The sequence below is a fragment of the Puma concolor genome, chromosome B4 (genome assembly GCF_028749965.1).
Source record: "Puma concolor isolate L17-30 chromosome B4, mPumCon1.1.hap2, whole genome shotgun sequence".
Taxonomy (NCBI): domain Eukaryota; kingdom Metazoa; phylum Chordata; class Mammalia; order Carnivora; family Felidae; genus Puma; species Puma concolor.
The window spans coordinates 115,694,771-115,716,553 of record NC_141673.1 but is presented as its reverse complement, the minus strand read 5'-3'; the positions used below and the strand labels follow the sequence as shown (position 1 = coordinate 115,716,553).

The following is a 21,783-nucleotide window of genomic DNA, read 5'->3' as shown; positions in this document are numbered from 1 at the left end:
AGATGACATGCCAGGCATGACCTTGGTTGCCGAATTATTTGGTCTAATTATATCCCGGTAAAAAGAAGGTCACATTTCCAAAATGAAGTTGGCTCCACGTTTCAATGGGCTAGCTTATTTAAAAACTCTTCAGGTATCCAAACACCGTCCGTTCATGACTTTGATTTAATATTAAGCTAAGGTTTTACTTTTAACTAAGGACGTTGAGAATTATATTTAAGCTGATGCACTATAGAAAGGATACGGTAATAGTTGATGTAAAACTTGTCAGAACTCTCATTCAGATTAGTGAACGCTAAATTTTACGCTTCTCTTAATTTTAACCGTGACACAGAACTGATGTTGGTTCATGGGATCAGTAATCCACTGGAGCCTCAGGAGAGGCAGTTCCTGAGACTACGCAGCACGCGAGGCCCTTCTTGGGCAAGTGAGCCCTTTTGGGTCTTTATGTGGAACAATCTCTAAAGCTGCCAAATGTTCAAAATGTTCAAAACACGAATGCATAATAACAGCGTAAACGCGTCAAAGATTCTTTTACTCATTCATGAAGGAACAGGTAGGGAGACAAGCTGACTGAGGGAGCATCTGAAGTATGGTGTTAAAGCCACTGAAGAAGAATGTGGGATAAGACAGCTACTGGGTTAGATTTTCAAAATTGGTGTATGTCCCTCCATAACCATACCCTTTGGGGTCATCTTTTCTACCAGGCAGAAATCATTCGTGTCTCCATCTGGCGGCATGAATCTCCAAGTAACCAGTGGATCCAGGTCCTGATCAATAGCAAACGGTGAGCCAAGCGAGGGTACGCATCATTGAAGAATCCTTGGAAGAGCCTTCGTATCAAACTCCAGCACAGCAGTGAGAGGACACGCATTCCTCCCTTGCCTTATTTTCACACCGTGGGTAACTGTTCTTAGCAAGGCAGGCGGCTGGTGCAGTTCGAAGAAGGAAGGGTGAGCAGGTGAGCCCAGCACGAGAAGGCAGATGGCTGAGGAGGCACGGGTGTAACAGGAGTGTCCTCGTAAGATGGCCCTTGGATCTGCAAGGCCCAGGGCGGCACGGTTTCCTGGAAGAGAGCTGCGCTGTCTGCACCGACAAGGGGAAAGTTGTGGCACGACCTGGGAGCTGACTGGCCCAGAGCTCCTCAGGCAGGACCCTTGGAACCGCTTTGAGAGCTTTCTTACTCCGATCCCTCTCTGACCTGAACAGTCAGTGCAGGTCTGTGTCAAATGGACTTCTAACGTGTGGTCTAGAAAAGGCATTCCCACCACTTTGCTCCGGTGCGCAGGGTGAAGGGATGCCAAACCACTGCCCCCTTGGAAGGGACCCCCGTGAGCCTTCCTTTGCTTGAGGAGGGCTGTCCCCGAGGCTCTCCCACTGCACACGGAGCTTGCTTCCCGATTCTGTCCACACCTCTACCCTCACCGCAATACCTCGTGCCAAACAATACTCTGCAGCTCAAATTCATCAGCCCCGTGCCAAAGACAACCCCCGGTGGCCCCCACCGCATCGCAGCCCACACCCCTCAGGCTCTCTGCCTGCCTGTCTAATGCTTTCTGTCTCCTCTGCCAGCCCACAGGTCCTTGTCCTTGTCAGTCCCTCCCTGACACTGCTCAATGTGTCCTCTTCCGTGCATGCTCAGCTGCTTTTCTCCACCACCAGGCATCTCTTGGCTCTAGGTACCTCCCCCCTCTGACTAGCTCCCTGCTCGGCGTAATCCCACACCTCCAGCGGCTACATCCCACCTTCCCAAAGTACTCGACTTTCGGCTTCTCTGTGTTCTACATCTTTCTTGGCTAAGGCCTGAGGCTTCCCCCTCCACTCTGCTTCAGGAACACATCCCGTTCTCCCCAGGGTTTCAAACACACACCAGGTGGCCTGTGGATTAGACCTATGGTTCCCTGGGGTTATTCAGGACTTTGGGCCATTTCCAGATTGTCTTTGCAGCTGTAGCTTTCCCAGGCTGGCTGCAAGTTCCACACATGACCCAAGGCTGGGGTGGGATTAAATGTGGAACCCCTCCCTCTGCCCAGGTGTCTACCTGCACCTCAGGGCCCTGGGGCTGGATCCTTGGAATCACCTCATCACCTTAGGTTCCCAGAATCCCAGAACAACCCTCTGTGACTCTCAGGACAGCTCTAAGAGGGATCCAGGCTTCTTTCTTCTCAATCAGCCTTTCCAATTTTTGGAAAAGGCAGAGATATAATTAGGGGAAGTATCTGTGCCTGTCATCCAAAGCTTTTAGAAAAACCCACACAGGCAAGAGCTCTGTTCACCACTTCTCCTAGCCCGTCAGGGACCAAAGAGGTAAACGGAGGGAAAAGGAGATGCCTTTCTGGCTTCCCTCCCTCGCCCCCAGCCAGCCCCAACTCTTCAGGCTACCAGGGGAACCCTCACGGGGCACAAGCTCCCACGATCCCTTCAGCATCAGCTCTCGGCTACACACAGGCCGTGACAAGTATTTGGGGAGGCTTTCCTCTGACGCTTCCAAAGGAATCCAGAGGCCCTGTCCGTCCTGCTGGTCTTCCCCCAGGAAGGGTAGTTGTAGGGCTCGGAGCTGCTGGCCAAAAACTTACAGCTCAGGTTTGAGTCCCAGCTGTAGCATCTAACGGTCATGTGAATTTGAACGACTGACTCGTAACTTACCTCATCCACAGAGGGAATATTATCAAGGCCCGTCATACAGCAGAGGTGTTCTGAGAACCAAAGGAGGTTTCAATCACTTGGCAGACAATAAGCATTAGAGACATCTTAGTATTACCATTCATGGTAACAACACAATCAAGAATCATAGTAACATTTTAGGTATATCCTTGATACGCTAATTGTAATAACCTCTATTCTCTGAACGCCTATCGTGGTAACAGATCTTAACAGGTTCTCAGTCCCCCATAGACTCCCTTTTCTTAACCTCACACAGTGAGCCTCTATTTCCCCATTTCTCTTGCCCAGGCAAGACATGCATTATTTCCTGAGGATTTTTGTTTTTCACACCTTCTTTCCCACTTCCTCCCTAAATTCTCTCCAAAGACCCACACCTTGGACAGGGGGGCAGAGTTCCATACCATTGACACATGCTTCAACCCACTCTGTCCCTCCGTCCAGTGTGGCAGTTCCTTCCTCAGCTCCAGTGTCACCATGGCACCTCCCAAAGCACACAGGCGTCACACGGAGCAAAGGTTTTGTGACCAGGCACATTCTCGGAAATTAAAGTTCTTTTGCTTCGCTTGGAGAGACTTTTCAGACTTGAATGCCCTGACATACATCACAAATTTCCAAGCGAAGGATGTAGAATGCTACTTCCCAAACCTATCTATCTGGCCCTTGGAACCCTTTTTTTTCCGGCACAGTATCTCACGGGGTCTGTGTCCCAGTGTGGACACTCGTCTTCCCACATCAATGGGGATCACTCTTCTGATCCTCTGCCAGACAAAATCTCACCCTGCAGAGAGGTTTCCTTCCACACTGAGCACCCAGCGCTGCCCGGCTCGCAGTCCTGTCATCCCCCGCCAACCTTAGCAAAAAAAGCCAAGGATATACTGTTGTGGGGGGTGGAGGAATGCAAGCAGGATTGAGTGCACAGGTCCCTCTGGCACCAGCCTCTCTAGAGAGAAAAATCCCAATCTGCCAGCGGGTCTAGACCTATTGGCTCCTTGGCCCTGGAGACCACCCAGAGAAACTCCCATCCTTGACAGATGAGGAGAGATTTATCATCCCATCCCAAGCAAGCAAGAAAACACTGATCTCCTGGGTAGAGAGGGGAAATTCCACCTTTTCTCTGAAACCGGTTTGGGAATTTCAATCCTACTTGGGGATCTGGGTTTCTCCTTCAATTTAAGTTTTCACTTCAGCTTGCATGCAACCATGTGTTGGCTGTGTGCCAGGTGCTCTGCTAGCCCCTGAGGGAGCCAAGGCTGCAAGAAAATTGTCACCAGGGGAGCACGATTTGCCCTTGAAGGGCCTGCGACACATGTCTTCTTTGTCTCGGCTTCTGTCTGACAGAGATTCTCGGAGCAGCCTTAGTTGTTGGGGGAACCAGTGTCTTGTCAGGCCACCGGGGGCCATCGTCCCTTTCTGCTGTGATGCTATGCCTGAGGGATAAGTCTGCAACAAATAGCCTAATTGCTCTCTGCTGACAACGATGGCCGGGGGCAGAGATAACTTACCGTGAAGTTGCAAGAGCCTCTGCCCTGCACAAGCCCCTTCCGAGACCATTCCCCTGACATTGAATTTATAATTTAGTTTCTTTCCCTTATTCCTCGACAGAATAAGACTGACTTCACAAATCCCATCTCCACCTTTGGTGGGTGAGAGGCCCACACCTTTCTAATTTGGTCCCATTTCATGGAAAGTTACTGGACCAGAAGATGGTTCTGGAGTTGATGGAACATGACAGAGGTTCCGGTGATCAGCTCTCGGTTGGGTACATTTGCGGAGAAGACTGTTTCCTGACCAGGCACTGCAGTTGCTGGGACTGAGTCACTGGGATGGCCCCAGCACAGCCATGTGCGCCGTGGGACAACCGAAAGCCAGCCGCTGACCTTGAGCAAGCCAGGGTGCTCAGAATCCAGCTGGCCATGGGCCGAGCCATAGAATGAATGACTCTTTTCCTACCCAACCTCACTTTCAGGAAAGCTCTAGTGAATATTAGGAGTCGTCCAGCCCTTCTCACCCTGTTACTGTATGTGTATATTTCCCCCCAGACCTTATTTTTTTTTTCTTGACATCGTGCAACTCATCATGGAGCTTCCACAGAGAGCAAGTAGCCAGCAGAGACATAAATAATGACCAGTGTTCCCCATGACAGGACTTCCTAGTCGAGTAACGGTTGTGTGTGACCAGCTTGGGACTCGTGCCCTTTGCCTCAAGCATTCTGACCAGGGTCAGCTTCCTGGGGCTCAGCCCCCCTTTGTGTCCTGAAACTTCAAAGCAAAATGCTTCGTTGTCTCAGGCATGTCAGAACTCACTGGATTCTCTTTAAAGTTCTCTATAATCCATTTCCCCCACTTGTCGCTTCTAAGATAAAACAAGGTTCTCTAACCTTTTGCTGTAAAGCACGTTGGACAAGAAAATCCAACCAACGGTTTCAGGGCAGTCATTTATTTGCGCTCTTCCCCATCCCTTTGGGGATTAAAATAGAAAACAAAATCCATTCTACTGCCCAACAGAGCAGCCTCTCTGGAAGCATGAGATGGTTCTGCGGGTGGAGAGCCAGTGCCGGGGAGACAGGCGGCTCGCAGCTAAGCAGAGCCGCCGCCCTATAAAATAGGAGAGAGCCCCAATAAAAAGGCGGGCTTTGAAAAAGAACCCCCAGGGCCAGGCCCACTTGGTGGGAAACAGATGTGCTTGTGACGGAAGGGGGTCTGTGGGCCCCGTCTCTCACTTCCCTAACAGTACAGCTGCGCCTCATGCCTCGCTGGCAGGCCCCGCGTGGAGCCAGGGCCTGAGAGAATTGTCCCTTGCAGCCGTCAGTTACTGGCTGGGTGACTGGACATTCCCTGAGCTATGACCCTAATAAAAGTGTTCCCAATTAACAGGGAGAAGGGAAGGGACTTCAGATCCAGTACTTGGAAGGGACAGTTAGGAAAACATGTCTTAAAAGTGCATCCTCCTCTGCTTTGAGGGAAAAAGAATTGATAGCTTTCTGTCTTCACTGTTGAAGTCCTCTCTCTACAGAAAAGTAAGAAGGCTTCACGGACAAATTCTTCCCACATCAGTCTGCCTCCTGTCTGCTCCTTAACTAAACAAGGGTCACATTCTGCACTCGGCCACCGTCCGGCTGCTGAGACATGTGGGCTTCTTCCCAAGTTGGTCGTCGGGTCCGGGGCCCGGGCACTGTCCTTGTCCTCTACATCGTGGGCCGGAGGTCACTGCTCATGCCAGCAGCTGTATCCACATTCAGAAGACCTACTTCCGGTTCATGCTGTCTTTATGATACATTATATTTTTACACGAATGTTGACAGTCTCCCGGTTTTCTCCTCGGTTTACACTGCTGAGACGGAACCCGGGTCCCCATCCCGTCCCAAGTCTGTGACACAATGTTTACTCTGATTGTATTCAAGCCTGTCTCCGTATGGAGGTTCGGTTGATAGAGGTACCGTCTTCTTCGTCCCCCTTTTGACTTTGACCTTCTTTTTCTCCGTGCTACCTATCATACAGTGAGCACCTGCTCTGAGGCAGGCACCACGCTAACCGAGCATTACACACTCACTTGGTCTAATGCTCGGTCTCAACCAACCTCCATCAGAGAGGGAGGCGGTCTGAGCCCAGACAGGGCCTACAGCTAAGCCTGGTCCATCCAGCTCCGGAGGCAGAGCTCCAGCCAATGACCGGAACAGCTTTATTCTCCTGCTGCCCCACTTACGAGCACAGCAGAAGGAACAGAGTTATCGGGAGAGGATCATGAAAGGTCCACACTCTAAGGGACCCCTGTGCCCCCAGACTAGTGCCATCTTCATTATACAACCGGAAGGAGTGAGTGCCAAACCGGCTTGCTCAGGGCCAGCCAACTTATTAACTGAAGATGGAGAGATAAGGTGGAGATCTAACAATGTTGCCAGCTCGTGATGCCTCTGGGAGAAACTTTATGGGGAAGATGCTGGAAACCATGACTGAAATTTGGGACTGAGGTTTGTATACGGATTGGTTTTTCCATGCTTCTCCTCTTCCCACATGGTGGAAACACTGACAGCTGTACAAGCACCCCATAAAAATACAGGATTTCTGCATGGAAGGTAAGTAACATTGGAAGCTCCTCTCTAACAGCCTTGTGGCTTTTCACATAATGTCTCCTGTAACTGTCCTTTACCTGCCCCACCTGTGACAACTGAGGTGACAGTAGCCTCATCTTTTTTTTAATCTTTATGTTAATTTTAATTTTTAAAAATTTACATCCAAATTAGTTAGCATATGGTGCAACAATGATTTCAGGAGTAGATTCCTTAATGCCCCTTACCCATTTAGCCCATCCCCCCTCCCACAACCCTTCCAGCAACCCTGTTTGTTCTCCATATTTATGAGTCTCTTATGGTTTGTCCCCCTCCCTGTTTTTATATTATTTTTGTTTCCTTTCCCTTATGTTCATCTGTTTTGTCTCTTACAGTCCTCATATGAGTGAAGTCATAGGATTTTTGTCTTTCTCTGACTAATTTCACTTAGCATAATACCCTCCAGTTCCATCCACGTAGCTGCAAATGGCAAGATTTCATTCTTTTTGATTGCCGAGTAATACTCCATTGTATGTATATGTGTGTGTGTGTGTGTGTGTGTGTGTGTGTGTGTGTGTGTGTGTATATATACCACATCTTCTTTATCCATTGATCCATCGATGGACATTTGGGCTCTTTCCATACTTTGGCTATTGTTGATAGTGCTACTATAAACATGGGGGTACATGTGTCCCTTCAAAACAGCACACATGTATCCCTTGGATAAATGCCTAGTAGTGCAGTTGCTGGGTCGTAGGGTAGTTCTATTTTTAGTTTTTTGAGGAACCTCTATACTGTTTTCCAGAGTGGCTGCACCAGCTTGCATTGCCACCAACAATGCAAAAGAGATCCTCTTTTGGCATCCTTGCCAACATCTTGTTGCCCTTTGGCCATTACGACAGGTGTCAGGTTGTATCTCATTGTGGTTTTGATTTGTGTTTCCCTGATGATGAGTGATGTGGAGCATTTTCTCATGTGTCGGTTGGCCATCTGGATGTCTTCCTTGGAGAAGTGTCTATTCATGTCTTTTGCCCATTTCTTCACTGGATTATTTGTTTTTTGGGTGTTGAGTTTGAGAAGTTCTTTCTAGATTTTCGATACTAACCCTTTATCTGATATGTCATTTGCAAATATCTTCTCCCATTCTATCAGTTGCCTTTTAGTTTTGCTGATTGTTTCCTTTACTGTGCAGAAGCTTTTCATTTTTATGAGGTCCCAGTAGTTCATTTTTGCTTTTGTTTCCTGTTTGCTTCCAGAGACGTGTTGAGTAAGAAGTTGCTGTGACCAAGATCAAAGAGGTTTTTGCCTGCTTCCTCAGTAGTCTCATATTTTTATTTAAATTTTTTTTTTATTTTTAGAGAGAGCGAGTGTGAGTGAGGGAGGGAGAGAGAGAGAGAGAGAGAGAGAGAGAGAGAGAATGTTAAGCAGGCTCCATGATCAGCATGGAGCCCAACGTGGGGCTTGATGCCACAACCTGGGCATCAAGACCTGAGTTGAAATCAAGAGTCGGGTGCTCAACCGACTGAGGCTCCCTGGTGCCCCAACAATAATCTCATCTTAACTTGAGATACAGACACTTCACAACACCTGGCCTCACTGCTGACGTCTGGGTTACCCCACAGCACAGGAAAAGCATGGCTGGAAATCAAAGGTATGTGGTGTGACCAGAATAAGCCAGAACTTTTCTGTGTCTCCTCTCTGTCATCCCCTGATGGGGGCACCTGGGTCCCCTCTTCCATAATGTTGGCACCCTACAGCAGAAGCTGCTTGCAGTGAATGAAGTTCTCTCCATGTTTAGAGGGGAAACATATCACGTTCAAAAGTAAGTTGAGTCCCCTTCCCAATCTTGGACCCAAGATTGAATCCAACCTCTTCACCCCCTTCAGCTGATCTCAGACTAATTCCTCAAGCTCAAGTCCTAACTATCTTTGCTCCTGGACACTTTGCTGATAACCCAGTCCACAGCGATGTGCCCCCCACCTCCAAATCTCTCTGAACTGCTCTGGTATTGAGCCTGAGCTAACTGGAAAGTTTTTTGTTTATATTTTTGTTTTGTCTTTTTTCTTTTTCCTTCCCTTCCCTTCCTTTTCTTTTCTCTTCTTTCTTTTCTTTTCTTGCCTTCCCTTCCCTTTTCTTTCTTTTCTTTTTTCTTTTCTTTTCTTGCCTTCCCTTTTCTTTTCTTTTCCTTTCTTTTCAGTAGCTCCCATCACCACACCTGAATTTGGAGGCCCTTGAGGACCAAAGCCTGGTTCACCTAATACCCAGTATGCCTTATATCTAGTGCAGCTGAGAAAGGTCCTTGGGGATGATCCATCCATGACAACATTGCCATCTGTGCCGTGGTTCCTGTTTCCTGAAAGAGGGAGCCAGTGGCACAGGTTTATAAAGAGTCTGTCTCTCACTAGAACATTGGCACTTGTGGGGCAAAGAAAGCTTTTTATAGATTAAGTGGTGCTGCTTGGGACTTGCGAATGGGGGGCTGGGCCCAGTGAGGGGAAGGAAATGCTTTTTCTCTGCTTCACCTCTGTGTCATGAAGTTGTTCTGGCCACTCTTGCCCATGGGGAGGGGGAGGGCATTGACTGCCCGGACAGAAGCTTCTCCAATGGCCTCTGATAGGAAATGCAGGCTAAGGGGGTCCCGCAGCAAAGGACTCAGCCTTCCTCGGCCGACTGCCCCCAGGGCAAGTCCAGCCTGTTGCTCAGGCTTGTCCGGTGGGGCTTTGGCTTCTTTAATAAACTGTGTGGTAAATCTCACCCCTGCTGACATTTGTTGAGAAGACATTTCACGAAAAGTCCCAGTTGAGAAGGAACGCTGGCTGGGCTCAAGCCACTTCTGAAAACAGGCAGCTGCACAAAACCCCTGGGCGCTTCTGTCCTGTGAACTAAAAGGATGTCACAGGCTGGGCTGGGGACATGAGGTGCTGGGAGAACCACGGGGGACAGTTCACAAGGTGGCCTCTGACACTGAAGCGTGTTTACGATGGGGATCCTGTTTGGGAGTAAAGGAATCTGGAATGTTCCCCTTAACAGCTAGATTAAACTATGTTAGCTTGTTGGTGTGCAATGAGCCCAGCATGATGTTAGGTGACACTTGAAACCAAAAAAAAATACCGATCACTGCCAGAATAAGTATTTAAGAGGCAGGGTTCCTCCGGGCATGCTTAGGGGAGAGACAGATATGACCGAACATGGTCAAAAAGGCTGGTGGAATTTGTGTGACGTCTACAAGGATTGCGTACTAAGTACAGGTGTGTGTGTGTGTGTGTGTGTCTGTGGTGTGTATCTGGGGGTGCATCCTAGGACCAGGGCATGGCCTGAGATACGCAAGAGGAAATATGCACCATGTTTGGGGGTCTTACACTGTAAGAAGGTACAGCCAGCCAGAGACAAAGGGTGACTAGTAGCAGATATGCAGAGTTTGTTATGTTGCGGGGCCTTGAATGACAAGCGAGGTAGTTTGGTTTTTCTCCCATGACCAAGGAAGAACTGTGGGGGGCTGGGGCACATGGAACGGAACAGCAGGATAAGGGTTTTGGAGAGAATCTGAAGGCAGAGTGCAGAGGGCCGCCGTCATGGTTCGGGCAGGATGCTAGCCAGCAATGCTGTCCCCGAGACTGCTCAGCAGAGGACAGAGACAGCAGGCATCTGGGAGGAAGATTCAGTCTCCTACTGGCCCTTCCTGGAGAATGTGCTTGTTTCCCTTTCCAGCCGACTCCACACACACTGAAGAATTTGAGAAGAGTTTGGAAAAAGCATTGCTTTAGTCTTATTGTTCTTCCGTCCACATCCTCATAGCTTCCCTACTGTTCACCACATGGAGCTCAAACTCCTTAGCTTGCCTTCAAGGCATTTACCAGTGACTTTCATACTTTTTAAAAGCAGCATGACTTTTCTTCAAAGGTGACCTTAAAAACCAAGAGGTAAATGTCAAAAGCAGAGCATCTCTGCCCAAACCTGCCCACAGGCCTAGCACATTCGCCCTCTCCAGGCAGTCGACCCCCATATGTTCTAGTCTCCAGTCCTTCAGCCACCACCCTGTCCCTATTCCCCCAACCATGGAGCCTCTGAGACCCCTCCCCAAAAAAACCCCAGGGCTTTGAACCCAGGAGGAACCCGTTTTCCTAGCAGGTCAGTGTCAATCTGCCTTTTCTCCCACTGCCCTTCGTGCCCATCAGGGAGCTCCATCTTCTGCCCTAAACACACATTGGACCTTGGTATTCCACTGCTGCTGCTTGCCCTTACCCTGAAATGATGACCCCCACAGCATCTCGCATGCTTCCAAACCTCACCATGTCCCACTCGTGCCTATCTTCTGCCATCATTGTCATCATCACCATCGTCATTACCACCATGAGCATCACCACCATCATCACCACCATCATCATCGAACAAAAGCTTTATTGAACACTTACAATACCCACTTAATGCAGATTTTTCTCATTTCACGTTCAGGCACATCCAGCTAGGAATTATTATTTCCCTCACTTTACAGACAGACAGGAACTAAAGTATAGAGTGGTTAAGTCACATTCTCAAGATTATCCAGCTAGGGAGCAGCTGAGCCAAAAATCAGACCCAGGCAATCCAACACAAGAGCTCTCAATCCCAATAAGCGCCCTACAGAGCCTCCACAAACACATATATGTAGGCCGGATGAATCAGGTTGATGAGTGAGAGAATACAAGTAACAAAAGAAAACATTCATTAAAACATTCAGCAAATATGCATTATTCCTACCGTGTGCCAAGCACTGTGCCAGACTCCAGGCAGATGGTGGAGAAGGTGGACGCTATCTCTGCTCCCCTTGGAACTCAAAGTCTGGGGAAAGGAGTCACAGGTGACCATGGGTTTTCCAGTGTGAGTGATTCAGAAATGAAATGACAGTGCCACTGGGAGAGAATTCAGGAGGAGGAGTGAACTTAGAGGCAAGAAGATGATTTTGGCAGGCGGTCTGCTGAGCTTTAGGTACCAAGGTAAAACAAATTAACAAATGAAATTGTTCAGCAGGTGATGGAGATACTGGCTGGGAGCTCAGAGAGAGACAGTGGTGGGAGATGTGGACCTGGGAATGACATAAATAATGCTGACGCCTAAAGATAGGAGCCTATACCAAGATTAATTTCAAAAAAAATTTAAGTCGAGAGCCAGAAGCCAAGCCTTGGAGAAAGTTCCAGAGAGGATGGACATCTCCTGAGAGAAGAAATGATCACAAGGTATCAAAGAGGCCAAGAACTGAGGTGTGAAGGAGAGGACAAGGTGGTCAGCAGTGTCAAAGATCTCAGGTCAAGTAACCAAAAAGAACACGAGTTCTTTCCATTTCACCTTGAAGAAATTTTTGCTAAACTCTAAGAGCACCGTTTTAACAGAGGTGTGAGGGTTAATGATAGGTTATAGGGGACTCGTGTGTGTGTGTGGGGGGGGGGGGGATGCATGATGAGAGAAAGGCAATAGCCGTTTTCTAAAGTCACATCACATTGAGACACTGGCATGAAAAGAGAGTAGTAATGGCCAGTTACAGGAAGAAAATAGCGGACAAGATCAGTTTTACTAATGATGTGACCTGACCCATATATAAATACGTTTAAATAGGACAGTCACCAGATTTAAAATAGAACTCTTTAAAGCCATGCCAACTAAAATGGAACCCCCAGAGTTGACCTACACAAATCCCAGGAGTTCCTACTTCAATGAATGGTGGTCTCTGCTCTCTGTTTTCTGTTTGGGATCATAACTTAGCTTGGTCGCTTTCTTCCTTTTATAACTAAAATTTTTAAAATAAAAGAAACAATCTGGTTAATCCCCCAAATGTATTTTTCCTGAGGGAAACATTTACATTCTTATGACCCCAAATGCTAAGCCAATAAAAGCAGGAGCAGAAACCATTATTCATTGTTATCGGCAAAAAAAGCAGAAGGGAATGAAAGGCTCAAAGAATTTTGGTGTTTTGGGGGGAGAAAAATGACTTTTTTGTCTTTGTATTTTTATCTCGTCTGCCACCATAATTTAGATAGACAGAAAACAGGCCTGGCAATTGGCCGCACACATAAGGCCAAATAGCGCATTTCCCAGAAGATTTAGAAAAAGACCACTGGGGCTTCTTTATAAAAACGTGACAGACTTAGACGTGGGACCATGGGAGATCCTGAGAGAGAACTCTCTCTTGTTGAAAGAAATTGCTAAATTCAACACCAGAGTGCGCTGACTTGGGAACCAGGAAGATACAATCTTTCTAGACTACTCATTACACGCTGACCTCTGTTCCAACTCAGGCCCAGACAGTAAAGCAGTGGGCAAATCAGAAATAATGAAATAGCAACAGCCTTGAGGAGAGGCTGGGGCAACCGAGGTCATCTGGGCTGGAAAAAGAGGAAATGGAGAAAAAGATATGGATCACATGAGTAGCTGTTAGCTCTTTCTGCTAAGAACCAAACAAGAAGAAATGGTTTTAAACTCCCACAAGAAGTCTTTAGCTTGAGATTAGGAAAGACTTTCTGACCATCTGGTTTGTAAACATTGTATTGCTAAGGATCATTGACATTACTCAGGTTCAAATCCCATATCTTCCTACGTGATCTTGAGCAAGTTATTTAACCTCTCCGTGCCTGGATTTCCTCCAAAGTGGGAATTCAGTAGTAACTGCGTAGGAAGGATTTCACGAGTTGATCCACATACAGCGCTTAGCAGAGGAGCACACATGACATCACCAATACTTTGTGAGTCACCATTGTCATCATCTGCTATACCCAAGCAAGCATCGCCTCGGCCCACAATATCAGATACGAAGGAAATGTATTACAATTTTTCTAAAACTAACTCAGTGTCTATTTTAAGCCCCCATTTGGAGGAAACATCTCTGGCAATTCGGGGCCACCTCCTTTCCTTGTGCACGGGGAGGGATGACTTCTGTGTGGTCAAGGTGTTGGGGGTGGGGGGACTGGTGCAAGTCTTGTCCTGGGGTTGTCGTTAGTCCACACCAGCATCCTCACAGATCCACACAGGCACCTAGCATCCTTGAGGCCTCCTTAGGCCCAACTCTCTTTCAGCTATTTCCATGGTCTGCTTGGGAACAGATGGCCATGGGATCTGGAAAGCTCCTCATAGGACTCCAGACCTGAGTCTGGATCTCCTATTTGGAGATCTAGTCACTTCCCCAGAGCTGGGTGTAGGAGCGGTGAAACCCATGATCCCTCTGCCAACTGATTTCTCCAGGACCTTTTATTCCCTTCCTTAGGTCTTGACCAGAGAGGGCAGGGGCTGGGACCTACTTGGTTTGAGACCCCAAACTCTACATACACAGCTTACTTGTGCTCTGAATCACTCTTCCCTGTGAATTATAAGGATAAGTGATGGACTGAAGCTTTGGTTAGCTCGCGGCATTATCCCACTGTAGTCTGAAGATATCTTTCTTTTTTTTTTTAATTTTTTTTAATGTTATTATTTATTTATGAGAGACAGAGAGTGAGCCATGGAGGCACACACGTTTCTAGACTGCATTTTAACCTACAATTTTCTACAGACTATTTTATTGTTTTCTTTTATTTATTTATTATGGTTTCTAACCAAACAGTAATAATACTCAAACCAGAAAATTTGGAAAATCCAAGAGAACATTTAAAAAAGCCAGTCATGTTGGGGCGCCTGGGTGGCTCAGTCGGTTGAGCATCTGACTTCAGCTCAGGTCATGATCTCACAGTCTGTGAGTTCAAACCCCACGTCAGGCTCTGTGCTGACAGCTCAGAGCCTGGAGCCTGCTTCTGATCCTGTGTCTCCCTCTCTCTCTGCCTCTCCCCCTCGTGTGTGTGTGTGTGTGTGTGTGTGTGTGCGCGCGCACACGCGTGTGTGTTCTTTCCCTCTCTCTCTCTCTCTCTCTCTCTCTCAGTATAAATAAATAAACATGGGGTGCCTGTGTGGCTCAGTCCATTGAGCGTCCAACTTTGGCTCAGGTCACGATCTCATGGTTCATGAGTTTGAGCCCTGCATTGGGCTCCGTGCTGACAGCTCAGAGCCTGGAGCCTGCTTCAGATTCTGTGTCTCCCTCTCTCTCTGCCCCTCCCCCACTTGTGTGCGCGCGCTCTCTTTCTCTCTCTCTCTCTCTCTCTCAAAAATAAATAAATAAACACGGGTGCCTGGGTGGCTCCATCAGTTGAGTGTCAGATTCCGGCTCTGGTCATATCATGATTTGTGAGTTCAAGCCCTGCATTGGGCTCTGTGCTGACAGATCAGAGCCTGGAGCCGGCTTCGAATTCTGTGTCTCTCTCCCTCTACCCCCGCCCCCCACTCGTGTTCTGTCCCTCTCTCTCAAAAATAAATAAATATTAAATTTTTTTTTAAAAGTAAACACTAAAAATTATATATCAAAAAGTAATATGAATAATAACACAATAACAACTATTTGAACAGTGCTAGTGATGTGCCAGGCACTGCTCTAAACATTTTGTCCATATTCACTCACTTAACTTCAGAGTAATATCATGAGATACACGCTCTCATGATCTTCATTGTGCAGATGAGAAAACCAGGGCATAGAGAATAAATAACTTGCCCAAGATCACCCAGCTGGTAAGTGAGAGGGTTGGGATTCGAACCAGACTGACTTCAGAATGCATGCACTAACCATTACACAACACTGATGAATGGATAGGAGATGGATGGATGGAGGACGGTGGATGGATAGACAGTGGACAGTAGATGAATGACGGTGGATGGATGGACAGATGATAAAGGATGGAGAGATAGTGGGTGGTAGGTGGAGGGAGGGAGGGAGGCAAGGATAGATGACAGATGGACGAATGGGTGGTAGCCGGATGAAGGCACTAGGCCAACAACGGCTCAGATACCTCTCTTAGGTACATGTGACATCAATATTTAAAATTCATGCTCTGAACACAAATTGTGGTTTTTAACATTCTTCTGTTTCAAAATGAAGTGGAGGAGGGTCCATTAGGAGGATTACAGGCTCTGAGCTGTGTAAGAACTCAGCCTCTAGTGTATTACACCTTCCTTGGAAAAGAAATATCCCCGCCACTTCTCGTGTAAGCCTCCGTGGAATGGAAGCAAAGAAGTTACACTTTTCCAAGAGGAATTAATCCCAGAAGAGTTCCTTCAGAATCTTGGATACGAAATGTTCCTTTAGAGCCAAGACTAACACATATCTTACATAAAAGTGAAAAGAATATTTCCAGTTACCCCCCAAACCATAGATTTCTGTCTCCAGTCAACAAGCGCTTATCTTAAACCTTCAAAGAATTAGATGAGCTCTCCTTAAATTTTACTCTCTAATGAAGAGACCAGTTTGAGGTTCGCCAGCTCTGTGGCTTTGGCATAGCAGTCACCAAACCTCAGTGACAGGCCTGCTTTCCATCCTCATGATAATAATCTTCTCACTACCAAAATTTTTCTCTAATAAAAGCGGTTTGTGTGCCTTACTCTTAGCAGACTCCTAGAGCCTGATTAGATCAGAAAAGAAGGAAAACACTGTGGCTCTAGGGAACTGAGTGGGACTGAGTGCTTACTCTGCCCCAGAATAGCTCACATGCCCCAAGAAACCATGAGCTTTGAAAAACTTAACCTCGGTAGACTTTCAAAGGTGTATACGTTTGCCCTTTTCTGATTTGTGTTTCAGAGATAATAATTGAGTTTTATTTCCTTTTTTAACTGTTCGATGGATAGGTCTCATTAATGTCATTAGCGTTTTCCATTGGTCTGGAATTTGACTGTGCCTCAGTGAATTTAATTCTCCATTTCGGTTAGGTCATGTTCTACAGAATTCTGCAAGGTGAACAGCAGTGGGCGGAAGGCTGGTACATGATGTGGGCTCAGTTACTTAGAGCCACAAAATGCTATACAAGTCACTGGACATTTCTCAGCTCTAGCTGTCTGACTGGCAACATGGAGACAATGTTGTTCACTCCACCATGTAGGTATTATAAAGGATGTATCATCGTCAAAGCTGGTGGCAAAGTGTAGCAATTAATAACAGTGAAGTAACAAATAAGAGGCATTCTGTTAAGCAGAAGAAATCATGATAAAGTAACATTTCATCATTATATTAACATGGCTTTGAATCTACAGAGTAGGTAATAACCAAGCTTCATATACCAGAGACAAATCCCTCTGAAAATATCAGTGAGGCAAACAACAAAATAATTTACCATCATATGCAAGTAATACTAAAAATGAGTTGCTATTACTGGTAATGGCCTACATAACCTACATTTAGGTACAACATCATGCCAAAAAACCTTTCCTTTACTCTTAGAGTGGGTAGGAGGGAGCAGGTCGGGTATCCTGGTCTTATCACGTAGAGGGGGCATAGATAGTCAGGGGGCCATCAGTGGCCTTTTCTCAATTTTAGTTCTTTACAAAAGATGGGGGGGGGGTATTTATGAGGGTGAACTAGCTGGAATTTATGGTACTTGTGGTTTCCAAGAGAGTTTAGAGTATCAAAGAATCCATAAGCTTTAATTCCACCCATCCCCTTCCTCCCTGCAAATAACATTCTCCCCAGAGATGGCCGCATAAACTGCCAGGAACAAGTATGTTCTAGAGCCATCAGAGTTTCTTCCCTGGTACTGTGTCAGAGTCTGCAGCCTGGTCCTCTAAAGGCTATTCCCAGTGTCCTAAGCGCTATTTAGGGCCTCAAATACCAGCCAGATGAGCCCTGACCTCAGAAACCTCTGGGACTCTAAAGATGCTTTGTCCTGGGTCCAAATGACCAAAGGAGACACCCCACCCCTCCTTCACAGCCTCTTGTCACTTAAGTAGTATCTATTAATAGCTCTTCCCAGTGAGCTTTGAATGGGCCCAGCGCATGAATTTCCAGCGTCCCTTGCTCCAGCTAAGACAGCGAAGGATTTAGGAATCATAACACGTGAGGGAAGGCTGAAGGAGCAAGAAATAAAGTCTTAATGTGCTGATTTTAGACACTTAAGGGCCTTTTTATAAAAAAGGAATTATCTTTATTTGGCATGACATCAGCGAACAGAATGGGGACCAATGAGTAGAAGTCCTGCGGAGGCACATTGTTGGCTCAGTATTAAGAAAAACAACCTTTAGCATCAGAATGGACTGCCTCATGAGGTAGAGTTCCTTAGCACTAAACGTGTGCACGCAGAGGTACTCTGACCATCTATTAAGAGGAGTATCTTGTACTGAAGAGAAATTTGGTCTAAAAGCTGGACTCCAAGAGTATGAGGCCCTTTCCAATGCAGATACCAGGATTCCAAGTTCATTAGTGAGTTTTCTCGGACCTGGAAATTCCCCCATCGTTTCTTAGGCCAGACCTCCCCTTTCGATCTTTGCAGAAAGCCTGAAATAAGAACAGTTCACATTCTCTGGATGTCATTCTCCCCACCCAGCTGAAAAGGTGACTATGACAGACACCCACCTGCGAGATGGGGTTCTTATTACTGTCCCTCGGGGCAGATGCAGGAGGCCGGTCAATGTGGTTAGCATTTCCTCATTTTCTCAGAAGCCCACTGCTCTTGTATAACCTTTCTTCCTGTAGAACGAAGGAATTTGTCGAGTTCATCACATCTTTCTCAGGAGTATACAGAGACTAAAACAGGGCCTGGGCCGCAGTAGGTACTCCATAAACCTTTGTTCAAAGAATGGATAAACACATTTTAAAAGCAGGAGAAAACAGCGTACCATGCTTGACCCAACAATTAACTATCTTAGCCATTCCCGGCCCACCTGTAAGATAGGGACAGATATACTAATGGTGCCTTGCTTTTGGGTTGCCTTTAGGATTAGAGGGTATGCAATGAAGGTAATGTGCTTAGCAGGGTGTCTGACACATAATCAAGGTTTAAGCAATGCTGGCTCCCCTCAGCACTGTTATTCTGTTATTATTACTTTTATTTTCAATAATAACCATCTGGGACGGGGTAGAGAAGACAGATATTTAACATTAGAACAGAATTTCTTTCCCGTTACCTCTTATATCACATCATATCACGCCATCTGGAGCTAGCAAACTATTTCATGACTTTGAGGAGGAAAAGCCAGGACTTCAGCTAGCAAAAGGAAGCCTTTCCTTGCTTCAGAGTCAGATTCCTCAGAGCACCTGGGACCAATGCTCACTGGTAATTCTAGAGCCGGCTGTGACATCGTCCATGTGGATTTACACATGGAAATGAGCCTTGGGCTTCAAAGGGGGCCAGGGGACGTCTAAGAAGACTGTATATGGTGAGTACTTGCTGGAAAGCATCATAAAAGAAGGGGTCTGTGACTTAAATTTCCAAAAGTACTTATCGACAGTTGAGACAATCTGGGAAAACCAAAACATGTATTTTTAAAATCTTGCCAATTCTAGCTATGGGCTCTGCCAGTCCCTCTGGATGGGGCGGGACCACTGTGTCTCCATTTTATGCGTGATATGCCTGTTGGACCCGAATGAGGAGGAAAATGGAAAAATGAGGAAGGCACGACATCTTCCCCAGTGAGCAGTCTGCACACACACTTAGAATCGGCAGTAACATCTTTCCTTTGTGCTAACATTCCAGCAGATGACCTTTTCTTTATAAGCCGTGAAACTCCTGAAGTGTTCTGCTGATTAAAGACTTAGTATAGAGGCAAATGATTTATTATCATTTTTTTTAAAAATTACAAAGGCCCAAAGAGATTCTATTATTTGTCAGTAGCCACAAATTATTCATTTGCTAAGTGGCGTGAGAGGCCTATAATCCAGGCGCCTAATTAACCATGAAACCATATGCCCTGGCAATAAAACTTCAAAAATTATCTAGTTACACCAATGGCTGTAAGCACTATACAAGTACTTGATAAAAGCTCCAGGACAGCCTGGATGTGACTTATTAGCAAATTATAAACCAAGCCCTTTCTAAAACAGGCGGGTAACAACAGGCCTTTCAAACACCTTTTCAACATAACTTATTCTACCGGGTCCTGCTATCGCATAACCACAAGCACAAATGCAGTCCGCACTCCCTTCTTTACGGATTCAAGATGGCGTGTAGATAGCAATTCTCAAAAAAGGGTTCTCGGAAGGTCAGCTGTGCTCTTCTCATTCATCAAAAGAAACTGAACCGTGAATACAAGTAATGTACTTAGTTTTAGACTACTTACGTGATTAAAACCACATCCCAGAAAAGAACTTGTAGATTTATCTTTTATTAAGTGTAGGTGGTCATGACATTATTGTCCTAAAAACAGAAGTTGTCTTTTTTTTTTTTTAGCTGATCTTCCCAAGTGCTTCTCAAAAATAACTGCTTCAATGTTCCCCAACTGATGTGAATTTAATCTAAATTCTATGATGAAGAGGTTCATTGTCATTTGCAATAAACCTTTGCCTCTTTATTTGCCCAACATGATGGCCATCTGACATCCTGGTTTCCTTCTTCTAGACCTTGGCCAGGACCCCAGCCATTGTTAAAACAGCACAGCGTATTCATACCTAATTTCAGTGGCTGGTTGTCATCAGATAGTCATGTAGTCCATTATCCCACAAAAAAAAAATTCTGGTGGCTATACTATTAAGCAATTATTAATTAAATGGAGTGTGATGGGATGCTTAAAGTGACCCCAAGATTAAACTCTCATTTGGACCTTGTTTGATGACTAACAACCACTATCACCAATTTGGAGATATTACAACAAAACTCTGCTGCTGACAAAAATATTAACCATGAATGATGAAAATTTTCAGCTGGGACCAGAACATCTGGAGTCCATTAAAACTGGAAGATTTTCCCTCTAAGTCCTGATTGCCAAAGTTAGAACCAACCACCCAGAAACCGTGGCCCTCATGCAAACTCAATGTTTATGTTTCATTAAAAATGATTTCAAGGATTTACATCTTGCTCTACATGGCCCAGTTCCCACAATTACAGCCTCTAATCTCACTGGACATATCCTTGTGCATAGCAACGTTCCTCCTCTCTCGGGCTTGGAAAGAGGAGCTTCCTGGGGAATAATTCCAGATTCCTTTTTTTTTTTTGTATCTAGAGGCCAGTCAAGAGTCTGAGGAGCACAGCATCCTGAGATAAAGGAGGAGAAGAAAACTAGGATTCAAGACCCCACAAATCAATATTAAAATGTAAAAGACACTATGCTAGGATTTGCTCCCAAATATATAATAAATCTATAAGAAGCAAGAAAAATGACTAATGGACGTTATATAATTTCAGCTATGTATTAGTGTTCTATTGTTCTCGTAACAAATCTCCACAGATTTAGTGGCTTTAAAACAACACAAGTTCATCATCTTGCAGTCTGAAAGTTAGATGCCCAACACAGGTCTCACCAGGCTAAAATCAAGGTGTGTGCAGGGCTTCCTTCCTTTGTGAAGATTCTGGGAGAAAAATCTACGTCTTTGTCTTTCCCAGTTTCTAGAGGCTGCTCACACTGCTTGGCTTGTGGCCCCTTCTTTTATCTTAGAAGTCAGCAAGGTCACACCTTTCTGACTGCTCCACAGGTACATCTCCTTGATTAATATGGGCCTAGCCAAATAATCTAGAAAAATCTCCCCAAATCAAGATCCTCAACTCAATCACTTATGCAAAATCCCTTTTGCCATAGAAGGTAACATATTCTGGGCTCCGGGGATCAGGATGTGGTCATCTTTGGGGTGGGGCATTATTCTACCTATCATAAGCTATTTCTAGACTCCAGATAGTAAAGAAGTTTGAAATCCAAATTTCACCCATCTTCTCCCTCCTCATCATTCCTTTCAGAATTGAATTTTAGCCTGTTGCTTTTACCCTAGGAAACAGGAAAGAAGTTTTCACTGCAAAATGCCTTAAACATAGAGCAAACCCAAGTTTGAATAGTCCACAATTAACTTCTTAGCTGAAAGTTTTCCAAAATTTTCAGAGAGACAATTTGTTTATTTTCATTTTTTTAAAGTTTATTTATTTGGAGAGAGGTAGGGAGGAGGGGAGGGGCAGAGAGGGGGAGAGAGAACCCCAAGCAGGCTCCACAGCTGTCAGCACAGAGCCTGACACGGGGCTCCCCATCTCATGAACTGTGAGATCATGACCTGAGCTGGCACCAAGTGTGGGAAGCTTACCAACTGAGCCGTCCAGGCGCCCCCTGGACACCTTAGTTGTTAA

At 45.9% G+C, this 21,783-nt stretch overlaps 1 long non-coding RNA gene across 1 annotated transcript in view; it reads right to left on the bottom strand.

Moving 5' to 3' along the window:
* Positions 1-515: 515 nt before the first annotated feature.
* Positions 516-21,783, bottom strand: part of LOC147579441 (uncharacterized) — a 37,108-nt gene continuing 15,840 nt past the window's right edge. Inside the window, exons 3-5 of the long non-coding RNA XR_015253948.1 lie at positions 18,096-18,305; positions 2,647-10,614; positions 516-1,066 (exon numbers count right to left, since the gene is read on the bottom strand). This is a non-coding gene — a long non-coding RNA (uncharacterized LOC147579441). The remainder of the gene's footprint in view (positions 1,067-2,646; positions 10,615-18,095; positions 18,306-21,783) is intronic.